Raw genomic sequence first — 25,730 nt, forward strand, 5'->3', positions numbered from 1 at the left:
TGCGTGTTCAGCCACGGGTGCTTGTTGAGACCCTCCCTATCGGGAAGCTTCGACTCGCTACTGAAAAGGAGTTACAGTGGCACAATGTCAGTGCCTTCTAACGTGGTGAGGCTTCAGGCTGACCATGTACGTGGGCAACCTCGGGAGTGCTTGCGTCGTCGGGGTTTCTGGTGTTTGAGGAACAACCTCATAACTGAGCTCACGGACAGGACGAAAAAATATGTAGGGACCAAAATAACGGCGCAGGAGCTTTTTGCTCAGCCCACGACGTTGGATTGGTTACCAAACCGAGACAAGGTCGCTTGCCAGAAATTCGAACGGCATCTCAACGGCGCAGGTTGCAGCGGCGCACGCATCACGGTCTTGCTGATCTCGGACTCGCACCATTGCTAGCTGGCGAGCATCTTCGGTGCGTTGTTCGTCATTGAGGCACGTGGTTGTCTACATAGAAAAGCATGGCGTCAAGCGTTGTCATTACCATGCGTCCGTACGCTAGAGTGAACGGTGTAATGTTGGTCATTTCTCGAACTGCTGTATTGTATACGCGAACGTGAAATAAGGTAAGACTTCATCCCGCGTTTGATTCTGCACCTACATCGATCGATAGCATATGTCTTCAAGTTTCTCTAGACGTTATCATTGAAGGACTATGACGTTATGTTAGTCTGTTTGTCTGGTTGTCCTGTGGTGCTGTGTGCAAGTCAGAACAAAAATATGCTGCATTAGCTTAGCGGAAAATGCAGTCCCTCTGTCTGTAATCAGAACCTCTAGCCCGCCATGAAGCAGGACAATTTGAGTGACGAAGAATGTGCGACCTCAATGGCGGCATCACTGGGAAGCGCTGCCGTTTCCACATAGCTCGTCAGGTTGTCATCGCTACTGTGGTTACCCTGTTACAAGAGCTTGATGTAGAGAACAGTACCAGTAAGTCTATACCAGTTAGTTGGAACATACTGGACGGTGTGGAAATGGGCTTATTGAGAATACCGGTTGGTATGGCAGGCAGAACCTTGCGTCAGCGGTAGTCAAGTTCTTACATAATGCGTCATGGCGGCGGATAGACCAGGCCTGTAGTACCTTTCTTGCATTCTGGCGAGAGTTGGAGTGACTCTGAAGTGCCCATGGCTGGTCGTGGTAGGCTTAGAATATTTCGTCACGTAGCCTTGCTGGCACGGCAAGAACGCCGTCATGTAGGCAGTAAAGACAATGTAAAGATGGTCGGTCACGGCTTTGAAAGATCTTCCGTAGAGGTAAAGGCGAAACTTCGAATTTGACAACACAATGGCGAGACACTCTTTTTTTGTGGTGGAGTAGTTGGCCTTAGTTTTGGACGAAACCTGGCGTGCGTAGGCGATTACACTTTAACGCTTCTGCACCTGAATCAGAATAGCGCCCAAACCAATACACTGCTCGCATCAGTGTGGGCTTCTGTGTCGGCATCTTCGGCAAAATGTGCCAGACCGGGTGGTGTCTGAAGGTGACTTTGAGGAGGAGGAAGAATATTTATTTCCGCCGAATATGGCGCGGTAGCCACCTCCGGGTCCGCACGCAGAGGAGGCAGTCTGTCGCACCGCCGCCGGAGGACATCCGATTCCGTCTAGGAGAAGAGGTTTTCAGCCTCGGCCGCCAGGCGGACGGCGAGGCGCTGTTTTTTCGTCGGCGCTTCTCAGCGTGGTTTCCCATTCATCGCTAGTTTTAATCGCGTTGCGCCCTGGGGCACGAGCGCATCTCCAAATTATGTGATCTAATGTTGCCACGTGGCCGCAAAATTTAGAAATTTCGGTTTCTGCACCGTCCCTCTTCCGCCCTCTGGCACCCGTCCAACTCCCGCGCAGGGACGAGAAGAAATTTCGAGCTTGAAATCTTCTCCAGTCGTACGACTCCTTTTTACTCAGGGATCTATCCGGTGGCGGATATATCCTCCGGTTCTTCAGATTTTCGGTTACATCCCTAAACGTACCAATACTTTCTTTGCTTTTAGATGATGTTGTGGAGGCGTCCGCAGCACCCCGAGGTAGCGAGAAGCGGGCAAGCATGTGGGCAGCCTCGTTGCCGGCGAGACCGGCGTGTGTTGGGGTCCAGATCACGCTTTCGGCGAGAGACGACTCGTTCTGAATTTTGACAGCACGATTGCTGACTCTACCCTTGCTAAAATTCCTAACCGCCGCTTTGCTATCGCTGACGACGTGTTTCACGCCTGGTCGTGCAATGGCAGTGGCTATTGCAATTTCCTCCGCCTCTACCGGCGGTAGATCTCGGTTTCTTTCGATTCCTATGGCGATCCCTGTGTCTAATAGGGCGACTGAGGTTACGTCGCCTTCTTTTCCGATCGCTTTGAAGGTCCTGAAATGCCTGCACCTGCGAGATGCCCCACGTGAGCGGCACGTCAGCCTTGATAAAGCGAGGAAGGGGCTTGGCGATTTTCGAGTTTTGTAGCGAGAGCTACATTACCCGCAGTCTCGTCGTTTCGCTGTGGGCCTTCAACGCCACTTGTGCGCATGCGCGAGGAGCCGAGTGACGTCACCGCCGTGCAGCTGGAGCGCCGCTCGCCTACGACCGAGTGACGTCACAGCTGCCGACGCCGCTCGCCTCCGACCGAGAGAGAGACTGCGCATGCACGACATGCAGCAGGCACGCCGTGCTCTACTGTGCATTATTGGCAAAGGGAAGGGGAGGGTCGCTGTGTATAAATGATGTTGATGCGGCGGTGGTAAAACACACTGTCATGGCGGCCAATGAGAGCGAGGCCGACGCTGTGCGCCGTCGGACCATGACGATAAGCAAAACAACGTATATCCTGGCATAGCTGAGCCAATTTTTTTCTGACGAACCGGCGGTAATAAGGACATAAGCCGAGGAGGCGGCGAACTCTTTACAGGTCAAGCGGCACCGGGCAATTCGCAATGGCAACTGTTTTCTCCGGATCCAGAAGGATCCCGTCCCGCGGTTCACAGCGTTGCTTAAAAACTTCCGTTCCTCCAAAGCAAAATGACATTTTTCGGCTGTAAGTGTTCTATATTCTGCTGTTGATGATCGCTTCCTTCAAATATTGTTTTTTTTCCTGGGAAAAATCCGTCAGTGCGGCCATCAGGAACTATGATCTCTCTATATGGGCGCTGAAACTCCCGTGGACGCCCCAAACATCCACAGGACGTCCGAGAGAGTTTCAGTGCCCATTGAGCAGGTGAGCGGCATGTCAGCCTTGAAGCGAGTGAGGGGCACGGCGATTTTGGAGAAGTTTTTGACGAACCGGCGGTAATAAGGACATGAGCCGAGCAGGCGGCGAACTCCTTTCAGGTCAAGCGGCACCGGGCCATTCGCAATGGTAGCTGTTTTCTCCGGACCCAGAAGGATCCCGTCCCGCGGTTCACAGCGTGGCTTAAAAACTTCCGTTCCTCCAGATCAAAATTACATTTTTCGGCTGTAAGTGTTCTATATTCTGCTGCTGATGATCGCTTCCTTCGAATTTTGTTTTTTTTCCTGAGAAAAATCCGGCATGCGGCCATCAGGAACTATGATCTCTCTACATGGGCGCTGAAACTCCCGTGGACGTCCCACAGATGTCCTAAACATCCACAGGACGTCTAAGGGAGTTTCAGTGCCCTTTGGGCAGGTGACCGGCACGTCAGCCTGGATGAAGCGTTTAAGGGGCGCGGCGATTTTGGAGAAGTTTTTGACGAACCGGCGGTAATAAGAACATAAGCCGAGCAGGCGGCGAAATCCTTCCAAGTCACGCGGCCCCGGGCAATTCGCAATGGCAACTGCTTTCTCCGGAAACAGAAGGACACAGTCCCGGTTCACTGCGTGGCCTAAAAGCTTCTGCTCCCCGTTAGCAAAATGACATTTTTCGACTGTAAGTGTTCTATACTCTTTGCTGTTTGTGATCGCTTCCTTCGAATTTTGTTTTTTTTTCCTGAGAAAAATCCGTCAGTGCGGCCATCAGGAACTATGATCTCTCTCTATGGGCACTCAAACTCCCCTAGACGTCCCACAGATGTCCTAAACTACTACTACTACTACTGGTAGCTACGGTGTGTGGGGGGGGGGGGGACGCTCGCATTCTGCCACCCTTTTGAACGGGGGCACTGCTTGGAGCGGGGTGGGGGTGTGGGGATGGGGGAGGGGGGGATTCGCAGGTAGCGCGCGCGCAGTGGTCGTCACTTGGACAGGGCTCCTTTAGCGTGTGGTGCAGCTTGCACCGGGGAGGGCTCCTATGCACCGGGACTGGTGCACGGGGGCTGGGCCCTGGAGGGGGGATACAGCTGGATGGCTGGGGGGGGGGGGGGGGGGGGGTGTTACAGTTTAGAGCCTGGTGTCCAGGCCTGTCCCCTGGAGGAATTCCAGGAGTAGCCTGAAGGCAGCGATGGGGCTGCGGGCAGGGTGGAGCAGGTCTTGGGCTGAGTTGGCGGGGAGGCCCGTCCTAAACGTCCACAGGACGTCCAAGGGAGTTTTAGTGCCCGGCAAGTGTAGTGGTGCTCCGTCGTCGCCGCGGAATCACGCTCGCACAGACGCTATAGTCAGATACAACTTAAGTCTGCAGTGAAGCTCCGCCCACATTCAGCCTCCGCGCACTGAATTCCTCCACGACAAAAAATTAGTCCGCTGCTTAAACGTTTCTTGTTGCCTAAATAAAAAGCTTACCACAAGAAAAAAATTACGAGTTATAAAATTTTGATACATGGATTGTTCGATATAGTTACATTGAAAAGCTGATTTCGTTCATTGTTGCGATTGGCCAGCGGAGTAATACAGAACGCCGCGGGCTTCTGCCCAGTGTTAGCAACTGCTGGTTTTTAAGTTGTATCCTACCAGTCGCTCACAGTTCCCGATGACCATAAACTAAAGAAAGCCATCTTTCATTAATTAATTAATTTAATTATTTATTGTCTTTCTACAGAAAGAGGCAGCCGATTAAAAAGGCTGGAAAAGCCTGATGAAGCGTCGGTTTTTTAGTAGAGTTTGACAGATCAAATGACATGATTACAACAAAAACGTGTACATCCCAACACAATTAATGCATACATATGTAGAAATATTCTCTGCACGAAAGAGCTACAGGAAGACAGAAATTATGCAACGAGAATCAAATGAACAATATAACTTAAATTGTATATGCAAGAAAGACAAATTGCATGCCTGCAATAATAAACTGCTAAAATGGGGGATTATAAGGGTTTAGAGTAATGAAAATTCAATATTGTTTACAGTTTTCTATTGTTTAATGTTTCGTTTAAATGTAATATTGCTGACGGAAACGTGAACGTCCCGACTGAGCCTATTGAGAACAGAGGGAATTCGGCGAATTACCATTTTCTTGCCATAGCTTGTTCGAACTTTAGGAGTAGGCTTTCTGTGGATTCGAAGGTCATATCTTGCTGGGTTGTTATCAGCAATTGCTACATGCAATTTGTGCTCATGAATGTGTTGAAACAAAGGAAAGTGCTTAATCTGATTGGCTTTGAGCATACTGTTTTTCTGGAATAGCGATGCAGTGTACAGATATTGTGAATTTAAAAAAAAATTCTAAATTTCTGTTGCGAATGATCAGAAAGCAAAGTAAACTGAAAAATGAAAATTTTGACCTTATTGGCCACCTTATTTTTCGCCCCCCCCCCCCTCCCCCCTTACCCATATCTTGAAAGCAATGCTTCGACCAGGCATAGCAAATGCTGTTTGGAGAGAGGGAGTATAATTTAATGAAAACAAAGGTGGAGAGATGAGCCATCGGTAAAGTCAAGTACTGTTTATACCCTGTCAGCTTACAGGCTTCTTCAGCGTACGTTCTTTTAAGCTCGCTTCAGATTACCCAGTGAAGGAGACTCTACAAGCGAAGAAGCAAGCGCGAAGCATATGGGACCGAGAAAAAAGAAATCAGGAATTGTCTCGAGCTCTGAGGACATCATCATCATCATCATCAGCTCTCTGCAGAGCGTCGCCTGATCGGTCACACCCATTGTCCCTGCTAGCACCGAGGTCCGCCCTCAAGGATAAGCTGCCAAGATGACGGGTCAGTATTGCCATTCGCACCCTTCTGAACTAGCTGGCATCTTCAGCCGGTAGCTTTCCAGAGCTGCAGCAGGCGTTACGAGCGCTTCTACGGTGGCCTTAAAGCATCGCGAGGCTTAATGAATCCCGCCCTCTAACATCCGCCAGATCTCTCTACTGCGAGGTGAGAGTAGCGGAATTAACGCGATAACAGACCGAAAAGAAAGGGGGCGGAAATCGGGGGTTCTAAAAGCAAGTGTATCTGACCGGAAGCTTCGGGAGCTTCACTAAGCGTTACGAGAGCCTCGGAAGGAGCCTTGAAAATGGTGTGACGCTTAGCGAATTCTGCCTGTTAACACTTGCCACCCTGTAGTACGCCATCACATGAGCGGGAGAACTAATGTGTGCATTGCTACGAAAAACTTTGAGATCACTGCGGCGGACTCGCATTGGAGCAATGCAAAAGCGAAACGTCCGCATACTATATCGACGTCCGTGCCTGCTCTGACGTCCATGTACTATATCGACGTTCATGGCTGCTTTGACGTCTACGTGTATTTTGTCGCGTGTTTTCGCGTTATTAACTAACTATACCTCATCAACCAAATTATTCACTCGGCAACATTTTATCACACTATCTGTCACAATCACACTTTATCTTCAGAGAACGACGTAATCGTGCGGACAAAACTTGCACGTTTTGTGGACACTTTTGCTGACGCGACAGAGCCATATACAGGTTGGCTTAGCGCGAGGCAAACTGACCCAAAATTCCACTTTGCTCCATATAATGCTCACGCATTAAAAAAACAAAAAGGAAGCCCAAAAGGGACGATATGTAGCAAACCATCTTCCAAGAAATACTGTGGACCTTCCGCTGTACGTTTAGAGGAGCTTCATTGGGGAGATGTGTTTCTTGGCTCGTGATCTGTGTGCTGCGGGCTTTTACTATTTTCCTGGGATAAATGTCTCAGGGCCCTTTTAGGTTTCTCTGCTGTTTCGAGCTTGCTCGTCTTCTGCGATAAGTGATAGGCAAGCGAGGACAACCAATTCAGACGGGGTTTGTATTGAACCATCGCACAGGCCAAAAAGGAAGGGGAAGTTGTGAAGTCACGTATTCCGAGGTAGCTTCCGTTTTCTTTTATTATTATTATTATTTTTTTCATTTTGGAGGCCATCGAACTGAGCGGCTCCCGTTCACTTGGGCACTGCCACCGCGCCCATTTCATTCGTTCAAAGCACGATTGGAAGCGCTGGAATGGGGTAGCTCATGAGCGCGGTCACGTGCTTTTTTTTTCATGTTTCGCGGGCTTTCTTTTAATGCCGGAAAAAAAAAGGACCACGTAGGAGGTACGTTGTTACAGAAAACTGGACTTTTTTAAACCCCTCTACTACTTAACGGAACGCACGTGACCCAAAACTGAATATCAGAAATTTTCCGTAAACAATCTTAGGTAATTGAATAACGGAGCGGAATTTCAAAATATAGGGTGAGGAGCGCCACACGACACGAAAAAAATTGGTGGGGGCGTTTAAGCTCCTCCGCATTAGAGGTATGACGCGAAAGCGTAATGGGTTAATTCCCATATATGCAGAACTTATTCTCTATTTCGCATTCATAGATCCCTGGGAGTCCTCATACCACCCCTGTCGCAGTGGTGCAGCGGTTAAGCGATGCGCCACTGCCCTGCGATGGCAGGTGCTCCCAGCGGTGGGCCTTGTGCGGCCCATGTCGCTCTTCCCGAGCGACCAACCATCTATTCAACCGGCACCTGTCACGGTGGGCAGGTTGCTTACTATCCAGTGGGCAGGTTTTTCTTACACCGCAAGGTCACGTGACCTGCCTAGGTGGCCCATTTCGCGGAGCTGACGAAAGGCCATACTGCGCATGCGCGAGGACCAGTGACGTCACACGGCGCACAGCTGGCGCGCCGCCGCCGTCGCTGCGCGGCTGACTCAGAGGTGCCGCCGCCGCGCTCGCCATTTGCGCATGCGCAGTAGCGGCGTATAGCTAGCTAGCGTGCCGGGGCCGCCGCCGCTGCTGCCGCGCGCTCTCCATCACCTCTCTCTTTCTCTCTCCTCATTGCTTTCGCAATCCTCCAGGTTTAACCAAAGCTAAACCACTGCCAGTTTTTTTTCGCTCACTTCGCTGACGCCGCCTACGCTGACACCGAATTTTCTGGGCAACGGGGCCCTTACCTCCATAGCGTTAATACGTCGTTGGTCTCACCCAGCTCCGATACGCTATATTTCTATAATCCTTGGTTCAAGTTACACGAAACACCCTGTATATTCGGAAGATACAGGACTTGGAAGACTCGGATGTTTTAATCTGCTGATTAATTTGGTTCGCTTCAGATTAATTTTCAGCGTAGGTACTCATCGCAAAGAAATCAATGATCAAGTGATTGGGGGAAGTAAGAGCGATGGCAACGTTTTTATTGCGAAGGCTGGAAGGAAAGTTGGCAGTACTAGTTACATGTAACGAATACGCAACCGGAGGTGCCCGTTCTGTGGCCTCAAAACGACGAAAACACTCTTGCAGTTCACTAACAGGCTTCGTCTTCTCCCTGGTTTCAGAAATGTCGCAAATGTCACAGATGTCGGAAATGTCCGTCGTTGGTAAGTGAACACAATCTTGCATGCGTGGTCTTTGTCCGAACCCCGCGTCTCTAGGCTTCTCGGTGTGAAAAGTATATACAGGGTGTTTCACCTAAGACTTTCTGCAATTTTTAAAAACAAGCTATTTGAATTAGTCACGTGCTTTTTCTGGCATAGCATTGTCAGTGGTGTATTACATCATAATGCAGCTAAGACGTGCTAACTAGCAGGCTTGCTAACCAATATTTAATAGTTAACTTTTAAACTATTACCGTTGGGCTCCTTAATTATTGAGAGGCATGTAGCCCACCGTAAGTAATATCCATATCCGTTTTTAGAATTTCGAGAACGCGATTATCCTCGGCGCTGTGGCCCAACAAATTTTGGCTATATCGACGAGTTAGGTTCACTGGAGAGGCTGCTTTGCCTGCAAGCTTCTCAAACCGCATGTATTTTGGCGCGATGTAGGCGAAATTTGTTGGGCCACAGCGCCGAGGATAATTGCGTTCTCGAAATTCTAAAAACAGATATGGACATTACTTACGGTGGGCTACAGGCCTCTCAATAATTAAGGAGCCCAACGGTAATAGTTTAAAAGTTAACTATTAAATGTTGCTTAACAAGCCTGCTAGTTAGCACGTATTAGCTGCATTATGATGTACTACATCACTGACAATGCTATGCCAGAAAAAGCGCACATCTAATTCAAATAGCTTATTTTTAAATATTGCAGAAAGTCTTAGGTGAAACACCCTGTATATATATATATATATATATATATATATATATATATATATATATATATATATATATATATATATATATACTTTTCACACCGAGCAGCCTAGGCATGATACATACAGGCATGATCTATTTCCTCTATTTCCGCAACCCACTAAGACGTCTCTAGCCACAATTCAACCTGGCAGCGCCCCGCCGCGGTGGCTCAGTGGTTACGGCGCTCGGCTGCTGACCCGAAAAACGCGGGTACGATGCCGGCCGCGGCGGCCGAATTTCGATGGGGGCGAAATTCTAGAGGCCCGTGTACTGTGCGATGTCAGTGCACGTTAAAGAACCCCAGGTGGTCGAAATTTCCGGAGCCCTTCACTACGGCGTCCCTCGTAGCCTGAGTTGCTTTGGGACGTTAAACCCAATGAACCAAACCAAACCAACCTGGCAGCAAGGTATTGCAGGTTATACCAGCTTATAGTATATGTTGAGCAGAATAATTTATCGCCATCACCGCGATCGCTATCAGTCGGAATATCCTTACTGCAGGACACGGGTTTCTCCCAAACGCCCTAAATCCCGCCAATCTATGGCAATAAAGTTGTTTCTCTCTCTCTTTCTCTCCCAAACGCTCTTCATTTACTACTGGCCTGCGCTAGCTGGGGTCCCCTGTTTGAAGTCTCCCTAATCGGACCGACTCACCCCATTCCCTGTCAGTCCTAGTTAACGTTTCACTGCGTTCCCATCAGCGGCGTAGCCAGAAATATTTTTCGCGTGGTGTTATACGCTCCGAGGACCCGGCCAAGCAAACCATCGCCACATGCCGGGCTGCCAGCGTCATGAGCCTCCGGGACATGAACGTTTGAGTGCAGTGGGGCCGTGCGGGGGCCCAGGGACCTGTGCGTCCCAAACTCCCTTGTTACAAATAGTTTTCTCCTCCTTCTTCTTCTTCTTCCGCCGGCAAAAAAATAAAAAAAAACAGGGCCTGGCCCGAACAATATCTTGTCATTTTTCTGCCTTAATAAAGCCGAAGGGTTAGTTTCGTTCAGTGTATTTACGTAAGAATACGAGTGCACACAGTACTGTGAGGACTTTAATTCGTAACAACATTTATTCTCTAACAAAAACACTGGTACGAAAAATCAATATTTATCACATAATATAAAAGAACACAAAAGCTTCTGCTGTACAACAAAGTCAGCAACTGCGAACGAATGGCGTTTGTCGAAACTTCTACCCCATGGATGTGAACCTTCGCCCGGCCGCAGAGTCGCTTAAAAAAAAAAAAACACCTTTTATTTTTGCGATAGATGATGGTTGGTTGGTTGGTTTATGGGGTTTAACGTCCCAAAGCGACTAAGGCTATGAGAGACGCCGTACTGCAGGGCTCCGGAAATTCCGACCACCTGGGGTTCTTTAACGTGCACTGACATCGCACAGTACACGGGCCTCTAGAATTTCGCCTTCATCGAAATTCGACCGCCGCGGCCGGAATCGAACCCGCGTTCCTACCCGCGTCTATCGGTTCAGCAGCCGAGTGCCATAACCACTGAACCACTGCGGTGGCTGACATCTTTTCTTTGTAATAGTGCTGATCCTCTACGCACTACTGTGCGCTTAGCAATTTCTCGCTTGAGAACCTCAGGAACAAAGAAATAATCATCGGTTACAAAAGTATTGGTATCGAGTGGACATACTTTAAACATTTAAAAGAAGCCGCCGCGGTGGCTCAGTGGTTATGGTGCTCGGCTGCTGGCCCGAAAGACGCGGGTTCGATCCCGGCCGCGGCAGCTGAATTTCTTCGGAGGAGAAATTCTTCAGGCCCGTGTAGTGTGCGATGTCAATGCACGTTAGAGAACCCCAGGTGGTCGAAATTTCCGGAGCCCTTCACTACGGCGTCTCTCATAGCCTTAGTCGCTTTGGGACGTTACACCCCATAAACCAACCAAATTTTAAAAGGAATTTTTGTCATGACTGTGCCTGAGTGTTGTGTTAAGTTAATTAAAATGTTAAAATAATTAGTGGATATGAGGGAAGGAAATGGCGCTCTGTCTCACTTCTCGGTAGAAACTTCAATCATGCCGTCCAGGGAGTGAAAGAAGAAAGAGGTGCCGTAGTGGAGGTCTACGAAATAATTTCGGCCGCCTGGGGATCTTTTAACGTGCACTGACATTGCACAACACACGGGTGCCTTTCTGCGTTTTTTATCCCTCGAAACGCGGCCGCCGCGGTCAGGTTCGAACCCGGGTACTTCGGTTCGGCAGACGAGCGCCTTAACCACTGAGCCACCGCAATGCATGTACAGTTTTAAAACTGTCTGAGAGGTCCAGAGGGCTTTGGATTATCTTGAACTGTGTTTGTTTCGCTGTTATTGGTTGGTTTTTCGGTCTGGAATTATTAACCACGACACGCTTGTTTCTGCCTAGTAATCCTTCTGTTGTTGTTGCCCTTGCTCTCTGAATTATAGGAAAAGCGATGGGTAGCCAAACTGACTAGTTTAATTATTTTTTTTCCCGGAACCCCGCCGCTTATATACTGGCAGCAGCGATATAAAAGGCAACACATAATGAGCGATCAATGAACAAGTGTGCTCGATGACTATACGCATTTTTATATTGTCTAAAATCGTGTTCATCTGCACGAATAACCTATGTGACCATGAGTCGTTTTCAACTTCAATGCAGAAATAACATCAAACATCCTTGTTTCCACAGACTGCATGTCATTGCTTCTGCCTGCACATATTTTTTTTTGCATACTTCCTATGTGTTTAAAGATGCACTGAAGAGGAATCTGAATTCGTCTTCTTGCCGCGGGAACTCGGTCTACACGTTTCGAGCATTCTTAGAAACTTCGATTTATTGCCCTCTGCGACCGATTTCCTAATTAAATCGGATTAACGTCCAGATCCCGCCTTTTTTTTTTAATTCCCCACATACGGTGGGAGGAGTCGACCAACGCATGGAGTGCCTTTCAGGCAGTCGCGTGGCGACTTTGCATTCGCTTTTATTTTGTTGCTTTTAGGTTTCCGTAAACAAATACGTCTAGTCAGAGACTACATAGCTGCAAATTAGGCCCACGGAAATAAAAATACACGTGGACTCTTTGCTTTTGCCGTTCACTACTTATCACTCCGCCGATGGCAGAGCGGCAAGCCACCACGGGACTGGTTGAAAGGTTGGTCGACTCCTCCCGCCGTCTGCAGGGATTTGAATAAAAGGCGGGAGCCGGGACGTTTAATCGGATTTAAATGAGGGAAATCGGCCGCACAGGGCAATAATTCGAACTTTCCAAGAACGCTCGGAACGCGTAGATCGAGTTCCCGCGGTAAAAATACGAGTTCAGATTCCTCTTCAGTGCACCTTTAAGAGCAGACATAGAAATTTGTACTTGGTAGTTTAGACGTTACAAGAGACCATATATCCAGTGTTTTGGCCCATACTTTTAGTATTGGTCTGGCGTACTTGCACTTCTTACTTTGCTTACTTTATGCGTTCGACTAAAAGTAGCCGATCTGCTAACTTCAGCCAAACACGTCCGAAGCCTGGAAGATGTTTTTTCTCCCGGTTTCACCAGTTAGTTCTTTTTATTTTGGGCATTTACGTGATGCGTGGGAAGGATAGGGTCGATCATTACACAAGTTCTAAAAAGATGTTCCGTCTTCTCTTCTCAGAGTCAGGGGCGGGACAAGGTGAGTACCACGGTGCGAACGTCGACGCCCTTATAAAACTGGTCTACAGACTGTCTATAGACTTGCTATAGACTCTATTGCCTTAGTATAGGTATTTCCTTCTGTCTATTTATAGTCCATAGTAGGTATACAGAAACAACCTAGCATATGTCTGTGAACGTAAATCTATAGATTGTCTGCACAGTGTCTACAGGATTTTTCTTGCCTATAGACTAGTCTGTGGGATATCTATTTAGAAAGTATCTAGACTCTATAGGCAGAAGTCAATGGGCACTCTGTAGACTGTCTACAGAAATTTTTGCAAGGGCGCGATCGTCGTCTATGTTTTCTGATCTGCTGTACTGCCTGCATTTGTCCTCTGTGAAATTCTTGACGTCACGTTCACCCTGTTAATTAACCACTTAAGGCAGTGAAAGCAGAGTGTGTGAACGTTTATGAGCTCGGTTTAATAGCTAATAAGTTGAAGTAACCTTTAGAAAATTCGAACTTCTTTTTCATCCCTGGATGCTCTTCCATCTCTGGTGCTAACTAGCCATTCTGCTGCACGTCTTATCTGTATTATCAAGCACTATACCGCTGACAACGCTATGACAAAAGAGCGGTCTTCTAGCTTAAAAAGCCTATCTTTAAGAATTGTGTGAAGTCGTTGATGAAACGCCCTACATAACGTGCAAGGTGTAACGTGATTTTAACGGGATGCAGCCCTCAAACGATTGCATCATTTTCCCATCGTGTTTTTAGCTACAATCGAATCAACATTAAGTGTGCTTCGTTTGTGCGACGAGCCGTGTTTTAAGGCGAATTAGCGCTCGCCGGGTGGAGCCTATATACAGAGAAGTCAGTGAAGTAACAAGAAAACAGACGGGGATCTCCCGTAGTCAAAGAGGCAGGTAGGGCGCTCCGTTTTGGCGATCATCACGCCACTCCACATCATTCAGGCTGATGATTAAGGTGTTGACATCCGCGTAGATGGGATTAGGCGTCAAAAAGTAATCACATTTTAGCCGATAGTTTTATATTTTCTGGTGCCTACGCAGACCCCATCTGGGGAACTGCTGCAGAGTTGCATAACGGCGAAGCATCCGCAAGGTAGCGGTTCTAGGCAGAGACCGCACTGAACGACGCGTTGTTGCATGGTCGCGCAGCATGTCCCAGGCAGTTTTTGCCTCCAGGCACCTGCTCGGGGAAAGTGCCTGGATGAAGGTTATAAACACACGAAATGCTATTGCACTGTGCTAACTTCTCTATTATACGATCATAAGGAATTTTGCGTTGACATCATGACTTCACACTGGACACGAGAGTACGTAGTGGGGTGTTGGTATGTGGAAGTGCCGTGATTGTGTGTGGCAACCATGGAGGAAATAAACTCAGGAGAGGCGGTTACGTCACGTTTTTTGAAGCCGGCTTCCCCCTGCGTCCCACCTGCTGGTCCGCCGCTTCAGCGCCCTTGCGCCTGCGCAGCAGACGATGCAGCAGACGATGCCGCTGCGCCCGCGTTACTATTGGGCGCGCCGGCGGCCAAAGACTCCCAGTAGTCCTTGCGAAAGCACGTGACTTCCGGCACACTTTCTGGCCTGCAGCTCGGAGAGCGAGGGCTTCTCCTGCGTTTTCCTTCCTCCATACTGGCGACTGTGTCTGCGTATGAGTCACATTACCAGTCATGACTCGTGACATAGACAGGAAATGACGTCAACTAACTCGGAAGTGACGTCAACTGAACCGGAAGTTACGCGACCAGAACCACAATTCGGCGCGCTCAGGCGCCAAGTGGCACTATTCTATCACATTACACACGTAATAGTATTGAGTCTGGCCCTCCCCCCCTCCTCTAATTTTTTTTCCCATTATCGGGTGCCATGTTGGGGGAGTGTTATTTACTCGAACCCCGCCCATACACGAGGTGTATGGTATAACAATCCGATAGATGAAAGAACAATAAGTAATACCTTAGCGCTTCTGAAGTTAGACGACGATCAGCGATAATTTATGTGTGTCGCTTCTGCCTGGCAAACCTCTGATCACCCCCGCAAAAAAACCACAGGAGATAGACAGGTTTTCAAGAGAAAATGCAACTTGTATGAGCACTCACATCTGTGCGAAGCCCGGAAAGGCACGTCATGCATTTGCCTTCTGTTTGGATTCGGCAAGAAGTCATGGTATTTTAGAATAAACCGGAATTTGTGCCGTCAAGAATTCGCCCCAACTGTTTACCCCGACCCGTACGAACTCTGATCGTTTTGCACGGAGGTCGGCACTGGGAACTATCATTTTAACGCGATTTCACACCGTCGTATGGTCTTTTTTTCCGGTTGGGATGAATGCTCAAATTTTCGTTTCCTTTTTCTAGGTGGTGAAAAGTAAGTTTTTGTTGAAATACAGAAGACCTATTGGTTTTAACGTCCGCTAAGCTAAAATGTCTTCGCACGTTTTGTGGACTGCGATTTACAACGTACCGAGCTCGATAAATACACGAATGATATAACGAGAATAACTCCGAGCGAATGAAAGAGGACCTCTATTGGAGCATATCGGAAATGTGTAGCGAGTTGCTGAAGTATATAGGAAGCATAGCATGTGACGCACAAATTTAAACAAGAGGTAGTTTCGTGACTCCGCTACTGTGTATTTGTTTTAGAATGTGATTTAAACAGCACAAAAATCGACATAAGCAGGGAGAACGGACAATGCGCTTATTTTTAATCGAGTTTTATTCGGAAAGCTTCCTTGAGGAAAAACAAAACACAAAGGAACAAGGTGATAGTATTGTAGTTAATTTTTCACCAGATATTCGTCCCCGCTCTTTTCAATCATCGAAATTTCACATATCTTTCTCTCTGCCCTTTTGGGATTAGCAATTTGGGCTTAAGGAGAGATAATCTGAAGAAACGCATGGTTGACAGTGACTGGACCAATACACTCTTTTGTCTTTCGCGCAACTTCACTTTCCGACAGAGATGAGACATTCCATAATTCAAGCCTATAATGAAATAGCAAGACTTTCTGACGGGCAAGTTGGTACATTATCTTTTTGAAATGTTCTGCGCTGATTTAACATCCAGAACCGAAAGGAGAGACGACAGGACAGAAGTGCAACTTTCCACTTTAATCCGAGATTTATAAAGCCCGGATGTCATTAATCAAAAGACGACTTCAGATTCTCCTTCAGAGCACCTTTGCGAAGTATAGACGTGGAGACCTGTTCGGAAACGCTTGCACTGGAGACTGTCATTGTGGATTTTTCTTCTCTGTGTGCTGTATATACTGTGTACGATGTCCTTTTTTTCCCCGAGCAGAAAAGGCACTGATGCAAAAGTCATCGCCATGGGCGTCGTCGTGCTGCTACTGCTTCTTTTCCTGATATACAGCGTTGTTCAATCGAGCTCAGGTAATTGATGCGCCAGGCTCAAGCTGCCTCGTCACGTGTGTGTGCCTGTTGGAATGAAGCCTACAGTCATTGAAAGTAAAAAATTGGCTTTGCTTTAGCTCTGGTTAACCATAGTTGAATTGCGAAAGCAATTGAGCGCATTTTGTGTTCCTCGCTTCGATCTTTCGTTGTTGCCTCTCTTTCGCGCTCTCCATAACGACTAGAATCCCCCCCCCCCCCCCCCCCCCCGCGAGGCGACACCTCCTCTCCCTCTACCCCAGCGGAGCACATCTGGTGGAGCGAGCGGCGAAGGCAGCGGCGTCGACGGCGGCGTCATCTGTAGGAGTGCGGCTGCGGCGGTGCTAGGCAACGGCAGCTCAAGGTCGTTCGTAGGCCGCGGCATACGGCTGAAGTGCGACCGCGCGACGAGCCGAGCTGGCAGGCGTAGTGTTGCTTTCGCAACAATGAGGCATAGCAAAATGTTTTACCTTTAGTGCGAATCCACTTGTAGTCGCACTGCCCGGTCTTCAGCGATGTAGGGTCCACGTATGTGTGTGAAGCCTCTGACTAGCAAGTGTCCCTGGGTCAGTGGGTCAGTGGACACCTCAATCGTGTTGTGATTAGGCGGTGGCGTACACCTACAAATTGGGCAGTTATGCTTCTTTCCTTTCCTCAAAACCAGCGCAAGGTTTGGACTCGGTTGATTTGCGTTCCGGACGCTGGATATGCAGCGCATCCACCCTGGCAGGTGGCAGTTAAAGGTTGGTCGCGAGAGTTGGCTCACCCAATGAACGCTGCGGCCTATTGCAGCAGTTCCGCGTGTCTGCCACAACGTTTTCAGCGCTAACGCAAGCAGCCCACATCTCTCTATCATCACCCCACGAACCTTAACGCGCGATTCAGGCGTCCACTAACCCAGGGAGCCAGTTATGCGCACTTGCTTTGATTAAAATAATCGGAATGTAAAACTTTATCAAAGCTAACGCCAATGAATACAAAGAACGCCGACGGCCTATGGCTTCAGTGCCGCGTTTCTGGCGCAACGTGTTGTCGATGCCAAAGCATGCAACGCACATCTTTCACTACCGCCACGTAGCTTAAAGCACGACTGAGGTGTCCACTGTTACGAGAGGGCAGTTATGCGTCTTTCCTTTGCTTTCCAAGCTCCCGCTCCATTGGTTTCGTAGCTTAAAGCGCGACTTAAGTGTCCACTGTCCCAGGGGGCCAGTTATGCGCGTTTCCTTTGCTTTCGAAGCTCAAGGTCAATTGAAGGTGAAAACAAGGCACATGGCGATCGAAGCATGAGGTCCTGTAGTGAAGCTTTCGCTTCAAAATCCTCAGCGAAGCAACTTAGGAGGCAGGTAGGCCACATAAATCACGTGACCTTGCGGCCTCATTACAACCTGCCCTCCGTATTGTGAACAATCTTCGCACCGTGACAGGTGGCAGTTAAATTACTGATTGGTTGCTAGAAGTCGGCAATAGCAACCTAGGTCCCACAGGACCCTTCGGTAGCAACGCCTGCCATCGCAGGACAATGACGAATCGCTTAACCGCTGCACCACTGCGCCAGGACGGGTATGAGAACTCCCATGGATGTATGACTATTAAGTAGAGAATGATCCATTCGGCATATATGGACATTAAAGGGAAACCGCATAGGCTTTAGAAATAACGAGCTTAAGAGGGTCGAATGTGTGAAACTTGCAGGTTAAAGCATGCGAAGTCTTTTTGGGCTAGCACTTGAAATAGTGAAGTAATCGCCGATTCAAATCCGGACGCCCTTCAAGCTTCTCCGCAGCGCACAACGCCAAGTTGGTGGGCGCATGATGACGTCATCGAAGGTATCGGTACATTTCTAACGCACAAACGCCTGTTTTGAAGGAAAAAAACCAACACCCCCGAAGGCAAACTCTGCTTAGAGTTGTTTGGCAACGTCTAACGAGTCAGCGCAGGGCGTGGCTGACGACAGCGGTAATTTGAAATCATACCTTCCGTGACGTCACAGTGAATTTCCCCGTACTCCTCCGGTGCACCGAGGAGAAGCGCAAAATTCAATCGATTACGTCGCTATTTTAACAGCAAGCGCGAAAACACTTGGCATGCTATACCTACAGCATATATGGATTTGTATCACTGAATATCGCGAAATTGTCAAAAAATGCTGCTATTGCCGAGTGACTGCTTGATGCGACGACCACGGGGTGTAACGGACGTTGAAGCACCACCGCTTGTTGTTACCGCATCGTCGCGTGTGAGCGGGAGTTTGCGCTGTCCAAAGTGCTAACTGTTCTCTTTCCTGTTTCTCACGAATTTTCCAGCGAACGTCGAAGGTGATGACGAAGAAGGAGGTGGCGGCGGCGGCGGCGGTGACGGAGGAGGCAAGGGTTACTCAGGTGCGCTCGAAAAGCTATCTTTCCGCCCAATCCGGCGCAGACGATAAAACGGATGACTAAAGGCCCGACTCCATAGGCACTTCTGCGTCCTACGCGCCGTGTGCGCCTACGCGTATGGCGCGAGCACGCGCCCTGTCGCGCGCTGCATTTCGCTCAGAACATGCTTGGAAGACCCGCTCTGGAAGACACAGAAGCAGAACGCCCGCTGATTGGTCGATACTGGCGGGCCGAAAATAACACGCGCGCTGCAGTGAGTAGCGCGCACGCCCTGAATACGAGGTCTGTTAGAAAAGTATCCGACTTTATTTTTTTTTGCGAACACCTGATGGATATGAAACAAGCGCGCTTGCATCAGCCGACCTTGAACCTTCGTGCGCATGCACGAATTTTTTCCCGCCTGCCGATAGCGTCAGTCGCTGGGACGCAGCGTTTGAGTGAGGCAGTGCGCAGTGCTCTCGTCGGTTTTTTATTGCAAGGAAAATGGCGGAGCTACAGGAGCAGCGTTACTGCATCAGATTTTGCCAGAAACTGGACGACAGCCAAGTGGGAACCGTTCGGAATATTCAGTACGGCTTTCGGTGAAGATCCCAAGCAACCACCGATATCCTTCGGACGGCCGACAGAGGTCTATTTCGGATGTTCTGTACGTCCGCTGAACATCCGCAAACAGCCGGTAGACGTCCGTCGGCCGTCCAAAAGGTGGCCAAAGGTATACGGTTCGCCCGCCTACGGACGTCCAGTTGAGTACGTCCATTGGCGGATCTTTCTCGAATATTCGCATATATGGTGCATGCGTGCTTTTTTCACTCCGCGCAATGCAATAAAACCAAAAACAATTCGATGCATAGCACGCATATTTTATTGTGGTTGATGATACGTCAGCAGAGCAATGGGTTACATTCGGAAAATTTCTTAAATGTGACTCTTCAAATGTGGCAAGCTTGGGATACACATCCGTAATCTTCCCACCCACAGGATTTCTGAAATAAAAAAGAACGCGGCAAACATCAGTCATGTGAAACAAATGGCACAATGCAGTAGCCGAAGTAAAAACATTGGAACCAATTAACAGAAGTGTTTAATGCTGCAAGTATAACAGACAATGTACTTTAACACCTCGAAGGCAATAACAGCTCTCACTTTTCCACACCATATTTGACAATGTATCTGTTCTTTATTTATTTTCATGGGCCTTAGGGCACTAACCTGCGCAGCACTGTACGCGACTGTGCACAGAAAGCCGCAAAGCTTCCGTTGCGAACCACTGCGCCCTCACGTGCTTCCTATGGTCTGCCTTTCGCGCGTTGTCACTCTTTATATAGGCACAGTGAACATAGCGATGCCTTAAAAATTAACAAGATGCGAAAACACTCCGTCCCGCAACTTTGAAGAGGAGTGGGAATTAGTCGCGCGAGTTGAGGGCTCCCGCAGCTGTGTGATGTATAGGCTCCCGAAAGTGTGAGAACAGCACACACTTGGGGAAGCCATCTCCTCGCGCTTACTGCTCCCACTGTCCTGTGAACGAATATTATATGAGCATGCTGCTTTGTCCTAGAAGCAAAGTTCCAAGAAGTGTACTGGATACATACCTTCGTAGGCAATCACATGTGCACTAAGCCTTCTTTACACCAAGGTCGACGCAGTACGGGATTCCGGTGTTCCAGAAGAGCTTCAGGCACTTCCCGTATCTTTCGAATTGCTTAATGTTACATACAACTTTCGTCCACAGACCGAACAAAGCCACATTTTATAATAACAGAGCTATAAAGATCTGCGCTACAACACTACGCGACATATCAACAACAGCGCTACGGAGCCGTACTGATGGATTGGATTGGTCTGACCGCAAACTGACATCTATGATGATGGTGATAGCAGAATGCACAGGAGTTTTGATGCTTACGAATGGTTTCAATGGCAAGTTTAGCTAGCAAAATAGTGGACATGTCGCGCAACTCCTCTAATTTGGAGAAGTTTTATAAATATAAAACTAGTCATTGAGTTCTTGCAAAATTCTGCAGCACCTGCTTCTCCTCTTATATAAATTTAGCTCGTTGGCGGCTCTTGCACTGCAGGTAGGAGTGGAATCGCACCAATTTACAAACGTCTTCGCGTCAAACCCTCCAACTGCTGCAAATAAAACAGTATACATACACGAAAGACTCGAATTTTCTGTGAAATAAAAAACGTCCATACTCATGGCCTGGGAAAATACTCGACCTTACATCCTTCGGACGTCCACCTCGTCTCTCATGCGGATATACAAAAGTGGACACTGTCCGCACGTCCGGCGGATGTACGAATACGGATATCCGAAATCGGATTGTGTTCGTACGTCCGATGGACGTCCGATCTCGGCAAAGGACGTTCGGATCTAGCTTGTACGTCCGACGGATATCTGTGGTTGCTTGGGATGCTATGAGCAGGACACAAATTAAAAAGTGCTACAATTGGTTTTAAGACGGCCGCACATCGGTGGAGAGCGAGCCACGCTCCGGTCGGCCATCAACATGCCGAAATGACCAGGTCAATGCCGAAGTGAACGGTGTGGTGATGCGGGACCGTCGTGTGACTATCCGAGAAATTGCGGAAGAGGTGGACATCAGCATTTTTTCTGCACATTCCATTATCACCGAAGATTTGGCTATGGAGCTCACAGTCGACCAAAAGCAGCTTAAGCAGCTTCGTGTTGAAGTCTCACAGAACATGCTGAATTCCACAAACAGTGACCCCGACTTCATCAACACCATATTCACTGGTGACGAGTCTTGGGTGTACGGGTACGACCCGGAAACCAAATCCCAGTCGTCGTAGTGGAAGCATTCCACGTCGCCAAGACCAAAGAAGGCCCGCCAAGAGCGCAGCAATGTCAAAGTGATGTTGACTGCTTTCTTTGACTCCTTCTGTGGGGCACACCCCGAGTACGCACCCTACAGGGCCGAACAATAACCAAAGAGTACTACAGGGATGCCCTCCGTTGCTTACATGGTGCTGTGTGGCGGAAGAGACCGGAGTTGAGGTCAACAGGAAATTGGCGCATTCATCACGACAATGCTCCTGCACATTCCTCGCACTTGATTCGGATTTTTTGGCGAAAAACCAGACTCCTGTAGTTCAACAGACTCCTTGCTCTCCTGATATGGCCCCCTGCGGCTTCTGGCTGTTTCCCAAAATCAAGAGGCCATTGAAAGGAGCGCGATTTCAGACGAGAGAGGACATAATGGCTGCAACGACAGCTGAGCTCCATTTCGAAAAGTGCCTTTCCGGAATACTTCCAACAATGGCAGCACCGCTGTGAGAAGTATGCGGAGTCCCAAAGAGACTACTTTGAATGTGGTTAGGTTTCCAACGCTCCAGTTATGCCAGTTCATTTTCTTCGGCCAAAGGTCGGATACTTTTCTAACAGACCTCGTATTTGGCACTGTCGGATCTGAGCGTCGTGGACGCGCTCGGCGGCGGCCGATGCGTCGCGAATGCGCAGACTTCCTCTGCTCGGCGCGTGGGCGCCCAAGCGCGCAGGACGCGAGCCGAAAAGGGCCCATGGAGTTGGGCCTTAAAGCCAATACTCTGCAGAGTACGCTGGACGTTTGCAATCTGGTTCGGTAGAAAGCTGCGCTGTTCGCATGTTGAAATATTCACGAGGCGCAGGTTCTATTGCTTTTTATTCTTTATTTTGAGAATCGTCGCATTATCCGAAGGCGGCCACGAGATCGGAGTTTTACCACAAAAAATAGCAAGTTGCCATTTTCACGGCACGCTTTCGAATGCCTGTAGTCGGTCCATTGTTTGATTCCGTACGGTTACTTGTAGGCCCCATATGGGCTGCCATATGGTGACTGCCCTGTATGGACCCACATATGGGATCTTACGGGTCCCATATCAACAATTTTAGTAAGGAAGACAAGGTGGGCTGCTCTGTTTTCGCTACTAGACTGCGCAATTTAAACACAGCAAGATCATACCATCATCCGCAGGTAGTAATGGGGTACGGAAGTGTTACTGACCAGCCTTTGAAGACGAGCTGTCTGAGGGTTTCTGTTCGTGTGGACGCGTAGATAAGTTAAGCGAAATCGGTGTCTGTGAATCGGTTGACAGCAGCCAACCGTTTTTTTAAGGCGAAAGCCTTTAATGGCTCATACTGTCGCCCGTTAACAAAGCGTGTCACACGCGTTTAACTCGGAAACTAAAATATAGAAAGAAAACCAATGGTTGCTTCAGATAGAGGAGGAAAAAAATGACCCGAGAAGCCAAGTTTGGTGACTTTAGATTAATTAATTAATTATGGAGAAGAATGTCGAGGTTGCGTCGAAATAGCGCGGACGTCTATATAGCCACGGGATCGGTGTGACGTCACATCCACCGGAAGTCGTCACGGCATAGTGAAAATTGTCACAGAATGGTCGGAAAAACGTCGGATTTGTGTGAAATTAGATGGAAAAATGCGTAATTAAGCGTAGTTAACGCTTCAAATCCCCGAAAGATGTATAATTTGGGTATCGATATAGCCGCGGGAATGGTGTGACGTCACGCCCACCGGAAGTCGTCACGGCACAATGTCCTCGGCTTTCGCCTCTCAACACTTTAGTGGTCAAACTGTCCTCGCATTTTTTTTTTGAGGTTGAGTAGAAGCCCCACAGAGAATCCGAACACTAGGCCAAGGCAAGGTTTGTAGCCATGAGAGCATCCGGAGCAACTGAGGATTGAAGCCCGCAGCCCTCGGGCACTAGGCGGATGCTCAAGCCACTAGTCGAACGCTGCGGTGTTTGATGGAACGTAGCTCACCAGTAGCTCGCTGCCTTTGGAGCTCAGTTGTTAAGCCTAAGGTTGGGGTATGGAATACGGGTCACGATGGCTGCACTTCAATGCAGGCGAGAGGCACAAACGCCCGTGAGATGTGTGGTGACGTAATCGGTGATTGCGTCACCACATAAAATGCTAGTGGAAAACTGCTTTGCATGCTTCACCTGGAAGCCGTGTGGATTGGAATTCTTGAATAACCTCGAATTCTCGAAGAGCCATTTCAAATTCCCTTTAAGGAACCGCGTGTGGTTGATATCATTTCGGAGTCACCCACTAAGCCGTCGGTCACAGCCCACGCACAGGGTCGGGATTTTAAAACCTATATAGCCTAGCGCAGCCTGCACACGCCCTACGATACCATACGATATCATACAAAAAAATTCAGGGGGAACTTTGGCTCTCTCAAGTGCTGCAAGGCGAAAGCCTTTCCTGGCGCACTGTTTGGCATTGACTGTTTGTGTTGTACTAGTGCTTTATCTGACCACACACTTTGACTGCACATTGTAACTACACACTTTGACTGCCTACTTTGACTGCTTCTTTAGCACGACTCTCTCTCTCTGCTTCGATGAGCTCGGTTGTATCCATGGCTCTGTTCGCAGTAATGAGGTATGTAATGTAGTCACCCACGGACGCCTTACGCCCCCTGTCGGAGCGGATGACAACTATTTCATTAGTTGTCGTCTGCTCCAAAAGGGCGCGTCAGGCATCCGTGGGTGACCTCATTACTGCGATTCCGCGCACTCTGACGTCATAACCATTCAGACCAACTTAAAAGCGTGACACCTGTGCTGACAACCTTCTGCTGACAACATTCTGTCGACAACGATGAGGCATTAAAGGCTTTCGCCTTAATACCATACCAAACCATGCCAATCGTGCTATACGATATGGTGGCACATCATGCTGCACCATAACGTACAGATATACCACATCATGACACGCAGTACCGTACCAAACAATACAACACGAAACTATAACGCAATGCATCTCAAAACTGCCCCCTTTTTTTCATCCACAGGCGGAGGGCGACGAAAGAAGACCACTACGACAAGTGAGTGATCGTATCTTCGTTTTTATCGTGCCTGTGAGGCGAACTCCAAAGCACTCACGGAGAGCGCAAAATCGTTCACTGTCAGCTGGTGCTATTTATTGACAAATGGCATGCAGCAATTATGTTGTCGTGCCCATGCAATCAAAATGTCAGGCTAAAGTTCCGGTCTTCCTGCATTCTACACACGTTCTATCATCGTCAAACGAAACGCGCAAAACTGCAGCGCAAACTCAATAAAACAAAAATATTAGCTGCCGGTGAAGAATTACACGCAGGATGTATTAACACTTCCACGCAGCTGCTTTCGCGCCCTCCACAAAAATCTACTCGTTTTCGCGTTATCATTGCAATGGTCTTCGTGTTTCAATTGACGATTACAGTATGTAGAAATAGCAGCCAGTTAAATTTATTCGACGAGAAGTATTGTCGTATCAATGACATAGGCAAATTAGGGTAATTTTTGAAAGCTTAAGAGTTACACCCGTGCTCGGACGTGGCTATGGTGCTCGGCTGCTGTCCCGAAAGACGCGGGTTCGATCCCGGCCGCGGCGGTTGAATTTCTTTGGAGGAGAAATTCGAGGCCCGTGTACTGTGCGTTGTCAGTGCACGTTAAAGAACCCCAGGTGGTCGAAATTTCCGGAGCCCTCCACTACGGCGTCTCTCATAGCCTTAGTCGCTTTGGGACGTTAAACCCCATAAACCAAACCAAACCAATAAACAAGAGCAGAATTTGCAACGGTTCTCCCGGCTGCTGATGTAGCAGCTCGGGTGTTGACGCAGTGCTTTTGTTTTATCGTGAGGGTTATGTCACAGCGCAGCAGTTTATTTATTCAAGTTACCCCTAGGGCCCTCCAGAAGAGGGTATTACATAGGGTCACACAAAGGAAAAATGAACACTAACAAAAACAGCAAACTTTTACACATTTCCGTCACAGCGAAGAAGCTCTTGGAATTTTTATTGTCAGTTTCTGTGGCGATGACTGATGGCAAACTATTCCATTCAGGGATAGTACGGGGAACGAATGAATTGGCATAAGACGATGAATGACAGTTTACGCGTTTAACTTTGAAATAATGATCATGGCGTGGAAAGATGGCATCAGGTGG

The 25,730-nt window shown here is 48.4% G+C and overlaps 1 long non-coding RNA gene across 1 annotated transcript; it reads right to left on the reverse strand.

Moving 5' to 3' along the window:
* Positions 1–19,610: 19,610 nt before the first annotated feature.
* LOC149367117 (uncharacterized) lies at positions 19,611–20,581 on the reverse strand. The gene is made up of 2 exons (XR_016286964.1): positions 20,359–20,581; positions 19,611–19,749 (listed from the first exon to the last, which is right to left on the reverse strand). It is a non-coding gene; the product is annotated as an uncharacterized LOC149367117 (long non-coding RNA).
* Positions 20,582–25,730: the final 5,149 nt, after the last annotated feature.

Source organism: Amblyomma mixtum, chromosome 1 (genome assembly GCF_055824585.1).
Source record: "Amblyomma mixtum isolate Tamu chromosome 1, ASM5582458v1, whole genome shotgun sequence".
NCBI lineage: Eukaryota > Metazoa > Arthropoda > Arachnida > Ixodida > Ixodidae > Amblyomma > Amblyomma mixtum.